Source organism: Symphalangus syndactylus, chromosome 14 (genome assembly GCF_028878055.3).
Source record: "Symphalangus syndactylus isolate Jambi chromosome 14, NHGRI_mSymSyn1-v2.1_pri, whole genome shotgun sequence".
Lineage (NCBI taxonomy): Eukaryota > Metazoa > Chordata > Mammalia > Primates > Hylobatidae > Symphalangus > Symphalangus syndactylus.
Window position 1 is genome coordinate 101,409,148 of NC_072436.2, and position 8,239 is coordinate 101,417,386.

Sequence of the window (8,239 nt, forward strand, 5' to 3'; positions counted from 1 at the left end):
TCAGAAGATAAAATACATATCCTAGAAATACAGTCATGTACCATATAACATTTCGATCAATGATTGACTGCATATAGGTGGTCCCACAAGATTATAATGGAGCTGAAAAACTCCTGTCACCTTGTAGCCATCATAACCATTACTCCCGTGTTTGTGTTGATGCTCGTGTAAAAAAACTGACTGAACTGTCACTTGTATTAAAGTACAGCACATACAATTATGTATAGTGCGTAATACTTGATACTAAATGACTGTTACTGGTTTATGTACTTACTGCACTTTTTATCCTTATTTTGGAGTGTATTCCTTCTACTTATATATAAAAAACAAACAAACAAAAAAACAAGTTAACTGTAAAACTGCCTCGGGCAGGTCCTTCAGGAGGTATCCAGAAGAAGGTGTTATCATAGGAGGTGACAGCTCCATGCTTGTTACTGCCCCTGAAGACCTTCCAGGGGGACAAGATGTGGAGGTGGAATACAGCGATATTGATAATCCTGACGCTATGTAGGCCTAGGCTAGTGTTTGTGTCTTAGTTTTTAACAAAGAATTTGACAAGTTAAAAAAAAATAAAAATCTGGCCGGGCGCTGTGGCTCACGCTTGTAATCCCAGCACTTTGGGAGGCCAAGGCGGGTGAATCACGAGGTCAGGAGATTGAGACCACGGTGAAACCCCGTCTCTACTAAAAATACAAAAAATTAGCTGGGCGTGGTGGCGGGCGCCTGTAGTCCCAGCTACTCGGAGAGGCTGAGGCAGGAGAATGGCGTGAACCCGGGAGGCGGAGCTTGCAGTGAGCCGAGATTGCGCCACTGCACTCCAGCCTGGGCGACAGAGCGAGACTCCGTCTCAAAAAAAAAAAAAAAAAAAAAAAAAAATCTATAGAAAAAAGCTTCTAGAATAAGGATATAAGAAAGAAAGTACTTTTGCGCAGCTATACAAAAGTACTTTGTGTTTGTGTTTGTTTTAAGCTAAGTGTTATTATAAAAGTTAAACCATTTTTTAAAAAGTTGATAAAGTAAAAAGTTACAGTAAGCTAAGTTTAATTTATTATTAAAGAAGAAACTTTTGTATAAATTTAGTGTCACCTAAGTGTACAGTCTATAAAGTCTGCAGTAGTGTACAGTAATATCTTAGGTCTTCACACTCATTCACGACTCCCTTACCGACTCACCCAGAGCAACTTCCAGCCCTGCAAGCTCCATTCATAAGTGCCCTATATAGGTACCATTTTTTATCTTTAATATTATATTTTTACTGTACCTTTTCTATGTTTAGATACTGAAATAGTTACCATTGGGTTACAATTGGCTACTGTATTTAGTAGAGTAGCATGTCGTACAGGTTCATAGCCTAGCAACAATAGGCTATACCATATAGCCTAGGTGTGTGGTAGGCTTTACCAACTACATTCGATAGGTACATTCTATGGTGTTTGCACAAGGGTGAAATCGCCTAACAATGCGTTTCTCAGAACATATCCCAGTTTTTAAGCAACACATGACTTTACACTTTGATGATGAAATGTTTCATCCGACGGCCTAGAGCTACCATAGAACCTCTGTCTCTAGCTGTGGATTTGTGCTTTTTGGCTGTTACATAATCCCAGGATTACTCTGGGAATTTTGACTGAAACTTTTTAGTTATTTAATCTCCTTTTTTCAAATCTATATTTAGTTGCAGAAGTAATATATATTAATTGCAAACTTTCTAGTACTACAGAAATGTAGAAAGCCAAAGTGCTGGTCCTGGCCGGGTGCAGTGGCTCACGCCTGTAATCCCAGCACTTCGGGAGGCCAAGGCGGGCGGATCACCTGAGGTCAGGAGTTCGAGACCAGCCTGGCCAACACGGTGAATCCCCATCTCTACGAAAAGTACAAAAATTAGCCAGGCGTGGTGGTGATTGCCTGCAATCCCAGCTACTCGGAAGGCTGAGGCATGAGAATCACTTGAACCTGGGAGGCGGAGGTTGCAGTGAGCCGAGATCACGACGCTGCACTCCATCCTGGGCCAAGAGCGAGACTCTGTCTCAAAAACAAAACAAAACAAAAAACAAAGTGCTGGTCCTTCTTTTACCTGGTCCAGCTCCACTTTCCAAAGGTAACACTGTAACCCCTTTTCACACACATGGTTTTTTAAAACACAGAAATGAGATTTTATATATACACGCACACATATATATATATATATGCCATTTGATGTTTTCCCTTAGCAATCTGTGATGGACATTTTTGTCCATATAAAGCTGCCTAGCTGTTTTTCACAGCTACATAATACTCCATTGCAAAAATGTATCATAATTCATCAGTTCCCCACCTTTTTGGCACTAGGCACCAGCTTTGTGGAAGACAATTTTTACACAGGACAGGGGGCAGGGGTTCAGGTTGATTCAAACATATTACATTTATTGTGCACTTTATTTCTATTATTATTTCATACTCACCATAATGTAGAATCAGTGGGAGCCCTGAGCTTGTTTTCCTGCAACTAGATGGTCCCATCTGGAGGTGATGGGAGACAGTGACAGATCATTAGGCATTAGATTCTCATAAGGAGCATGCAACCTAGATCCCTTGCGTGTGCAGTTCACAATAGGGTTCATGCTCCTGTGAGAATCTAATGCCTGCGGCTGATCTGACAGGAAGCAGAGCTCAGACGGTAATGCTGACCTGCCCGCAGCTCAACTCCTACTCTATGGCCAGTTCCTAACAGGCCACGGACTGGTACTGGTCCATGGCCTGGGGGTTGGGGACCCCTTTCATAATTTATGAACCCCTCCGATTTTTGTTGTTTCCAATTTGTCTTTGTCTTTACTTATTTATTTATTTGAAGCAGGGTCTCACTTTGTCACCCAGGCTGGAGTGCAGTGGCTTGATCATAGCTCACTGCAGCCTCAACCACCTGGGCTCAGGTGATCCTCCCACCTCAGCCTCCCCAGTAGCTGGAACCACAGCACCACCATGTCTGGCTAATTTCTGTATTTTTTGTAGAGATGGGATTTTCCCACGTTGCCCAGACTGGTCTAAAACTGGGCTCAACTGACCCACCTGCCTCAGCCTCCCAAAGTGCTGGGATTGCAGATGTGAGCCACCGCACCCAGCCAATTTGTCATTCTTCTACATCATGCTGTAATTAGCTTCTTTGTGTGTGTGTATTTGTGGACACTTGAGTATTTCTGTGGAACTGATTCCTAGAAGTCAAAGAGCAAACACCTGCGAGACTGCTCAGAGAACCCAGACTTTGGTGTTTTCACTTTAAATAACCGTTCTGATTTTCATCATTCTTTTATCACCAACTATGCCTCCATGCAGACAATTGCACACAAGTCCAAGGCAGATACAGTATAGATACGTGCAGAGTTAGGAATGGCACTAGAATAGAACCCATTGTGTGGGTTGGGGAGGGGTTATCTGGCATGCTTCGCAGGGTGACTCAGCCCTCACTTCCATTGCCTCTAACCCTGCCAAACTCTGCATTCCTGCTGACAGGCCGCATCTGTGTGTACAATGAAACTTTTGACCCCACCAGCCTAGGGTTGCTTTAAATATACCAGCGAGGTCATGTCGCAGTTAGTGTGCATTCATAAATGACTTTGTAATGAATAAAAGCAAGAGAAGCTCAAACTTCCACTCTGCAAATATGTCAGATTCGGTCTCCATTTGGAACCAGGGAACATCAGTCTCTCACCAGCCAGGCAAGGTTCTGCCCAGCGGGCTGCTCACTAATCTAGCATCTCTCAGCTCCCACAGTCCCAGCCCATGCATCTGAATTCCAACTCCTGGGAAAATGCTGGAACAAATCCCAACTTTCAGAGTTGTCTTTAGCTTCCAGAAAATATTTTCAGGGATTTAGTTGTATTTACTGAACATTCATGGACCAATTCCTAATGTGTCTAATTTTTTAGACCAACTGTAATTCACCTGTTACATTTGGACTTTTGGCTGTGCTATAGTTTTCCTAAATTGAAATATTTCTTATGCTCGAAGATCTCCCTGGTGTTCAAAAGCAAAATTGGTTTCCTATAAAAACTTGGCATCACTATCATTAATTAACAGAAAGCAGAATGCCTCTGTGTGTTTACCTTCACAAAGTGTATCCATGCAATGCATTTCTTTCCCAGAGGAATAGCTTATTCCTATACACCAGAAATTAAGAGTGCATTTAAAAAATGCATGTCTTTCACCAGCAGGGAAGTTTTGAGAAGCAGACTACTGTATTTCATGAAAGGACACCAGACACACGGGTGTGAAAATTAAATAGAGCCTCTCTCTATGAGAAAGTAAATTATGTTATATTGTTCACTTTATCTGAGACTACTTTTCTGTGGTTTGATCCAATTTGCCAAAGAATGTATGGGCTGATCATCCAGCCTGTTATTAGCTATTCATTGGCCAGCTTTATGGTTGTTTGACTTGGTAGTAATTCAAGGTAGAAACGTGTATGTTTGTGTGTGTGTGTGTGTGTGTGTAAGATTTCATCACTAGTTATAACTCTAAGGACTCATAGAAAGAGTTTAAAGTTAGAATTCTTTTAAAATGTGGTATAAATATATATATATGTGTGTATATATATATATATATTCCATTGTGTGTGTATACATACATAATGGAATATTATTCAAACATAAAAAGAAGGAAATTTGCAACAACATGAATGAACCTGGGAAACATTATGCTAAGTGAAATAAGCCAGATGCAGAAAGACAAATACTGCATGCTCTCACCTGTATGTGGAATCTAAAATAAAACTCACAGCAGAGAGTAAAATGGTGGTTGCCAAGGGCACAGGAGTGAGGGAAGGAGGAGGAAATAGGGAGATGTTTGTCAAAGGGTATAATGTTTCAGTTAGGTAAGATGAATGGGTCCTGGGGATCTAATGTACATCATGATGTCTGTGTTTAATACTGTAGTGTACACTTTAAATTTGCTAAAATTGTAGATCTTAAGTGTTCTTACCACAAATAAAAAGAAAAAGAGAATGGCAACTACGTGAGGTGATAGACATGCTAGCAGTTTCATTGTGGTAATCATTTCACAACGTATGCATATATCAAAACATCAAGTTGCACGCCTTGAATATGTACAATTCTGACTTGTCAATTACAGCTCAATAAAGCTGAAAAAAATAATTCTTTTAAAGACTGGTGCTGGAAAGTGAGACTAAAACAAATGTTCTCTGTGTGGTTTGTGTTTCAGTCAGCATGATTTGAGTCATGAAATATCTAAACTCATGAGCCATTTTGTAATATTAGTTACATTTCTATATGCATTAGATGATTTTAAGTCATAGTGACTTCTGGATATGCCCTTAAAGTCTGGAACCACATTTTATATTATTTTTCCCTCTGTGACCTTTATAACAAGGTTAGGGATGTAAGTAATGTTGATAAGTACTAGACATTTGATAAACACTTGCTGACTTTAATTAGAGATGTTTTCCCCCCACTATTTATGTTCTATGATAGAAAACATAAAATATTTTAATTTAAAAATTCTCAGAATCTTTCAGGCTTGTCACTCAGAAGAAGCAGGAGGCACAGTGGGGCTGCAGTGGAAGGAAATAGCCTTGTTGGCAGGTCCTGTTTTCTTTCCCCCTTCTGTTGAGAGCAGGCCAGAGCCAAACAGAGCGATGCCATGTGTCCTGGGAGCACTGAGTAACATCAGTTCTATTAAACTGAAAATGGGACAGAGCCCAGACTCTGGCAGGCAGGCGGTCTGCTAGGGCCTTGGCAGCAAAGGGCGGATAGGCATGGGCACGGGGAACCAGACTATAAGCCAGGCCAGTTGCAAACTTTAAGGTCCTGCGTCCAGTCTGACAGGTGCCACTCACTGTCCTGTAAAAGGGTAACAAGACCTGCAAGATTCACCCCCTGCCACCTGCCCCCTGCTCCATCCCTGCCTGCACTCTGTGTTCACCAACCATTCACTTCAGCCCCAGTTTCAACCTTCTACCTCTGTCTACCTATGCTTTGGGACAGCAAACCCATCATTTCACCTCTAGGCTCATGGTGTTTCTTCTCCTTCTTTGTTTTGTAATACTGAACTGCTTTTTTTTTTTTTTCTTTTTTTTTTTGAGACCGAGTCTCACTCCGTTGCCCAGGCTGGAGTGCAGTGGCACAAACTTGGCTCATTGCAACCTCCGCCTCCCAGGTTCAAGCAATTGTCCTGCCTCAGCCTCCCGAGTAGCTGGGACTACAGGTGCGCACCACCACGCCCAGCTAATTTTTGTATTTTTAGTAGAGACGGGGTTTCACCATGTGGGCCAGGCTGTCCTCAAACTCCTGGCCTCAAGTGATCTGCCTGTCTTGGCTTACCAAGGTGCTGGGATTATAAACATGAGCCACCGCACCCAGCCCTTAACTGCTTTCCTAGAATCATGAGCACCATGGCTCTCTTGCCTGTCTTCATGACTCACTTATGTAACTGGCTCCATAGGCAGCCCGAGCATTCAGCCCAACATACCCAGCTTATAGTTTGCCCTTGATTCTGGAAACAGAAGGAGTCAGACTCAGTCTTACGGCATACTCCTCAAAGGACATAGTGAAGTCAGGCCTAACTGAGAATAGATACATGAAGCTTCTTCCCAAAAGGAGGACCACAGTGGCACGGGATTCTTATGGCAGACTCAATTTTAGTGTCAGGAAGAAGGTTACTGGGTAGCACTGGGCGATGAAGGCCTGACACTGAGGAAGTGCTCAGGGACCTTGTCGCTGGACACCCAGGCTGGGAGCGTGAACAAATTCCAGAGGTAAGGTGACTATATAATACTTCCTGCCAGGAGGGATTTTGTAACTGAGGAGGACATGTGGTTGGGATCATTTTAAGGTACAAGAAGTAAGTAATGTGGATGCCTCTTGGAGGACTCAGAGACTTACAAAATGACTATTTCTAGTATACTAGAGTAAGACAGAAAAAGATCTTTTATTTCCCTTTTGGAACTCACAGGTTCCAAGTTGGATGACAACTTTTTCAATAGAGCAGGTAGTTCAAAGGAAATACTCAGGCTGTGGAGAACCCCTGCTGGTTGTGAGGTAACATTTGAATTCACGAACCAAAATCAAAAGGTGTCCTCCCAAAAGTGTGTGTCAGTAATTTAATTCTCCACACCGTGTAATCTGATTTGCCACTGTAAATCAATGCAACAATCACAGCGGCAAATACTTAAATATGTGCTCCAAACCTGGATAATTGCCCAGGAGCAAAATGCATCCAAGGATACAATATACTGACATTTAATAAAAGTTTGAATTATATTTGCAACCTGCTGGGATTTAATTTTCTTGACTTCAATATTTAATAAAACAATAGAAAATGATTACAAGTATCTTGTGCCATTCAGAAACTGCTGATTATGAGCCTGGTTCTGGGTCATGTTGCAAGAGATGAAATCCCAATTTACTAGTTGTCTGACCAATAAATTACTCAGTCTACCTGTCCCTCAGGTTTCTCACCAGTTAAACAGGGATTATAGTAGAATCTACTTAACATGACTGTTGTGAGGATTCACGAATTATTGTACAGGAAGACCTTAAACCACTGCCTGGCACATAGTGAGTACTCAGTATAAGTTAGCTATGTTTATTATTTTTTAAAGTGGAACCAGCCTGCCCTCTCTTCTTGCTTTGTTTGCTTGCTTGTTTCAAGTAACTGTACAAAAATCTACATTTTTCAAGTTTGTTTCCAATTTTCTTTCAAATAAACTCTTTTTAAGCAGAGGAGAATTCTACCAATTGCAGACTTCAGCAAGTAGAATTTGAAATTGTGTGGACTTAGAATATAAGCAAGGGTCTATCGGAACCAAACACCATCATAGAGAAAGCTGGCTTTAAGGCAAACTTTAAAATTGGCACAGACTTCTGGGTTCCAGATCTGATAGAATTTCCACAAAGCACAAGGTGAGAGGCCTGATAAACAATGTAATGCAACAATATTGCTGTGTCTACTTCTGCCCTCTCCACTGTATGCCTCGTAATAGCAAGAAAAATGTCACATTTGCTTTTTTATCCTGGGAGGGTAATTGAATGTCAAGAACCTAGAAGGCATTCAGTGATGCTAGTTGGTTGCTTAAATGAATGAAATTGGAAATGAACGATATACTTGCCATGGATCTAATAGCGCCTCCTTTCTTTATGTATCCAGCACTAGATCAGAGCAGAGCACTTGTGAAAATCATACTAGCCAAAGACATGTTTTGCTTAATTTTTTTGTAAAATTCTGTTGACGGCTTTATTTTTATTCCTGG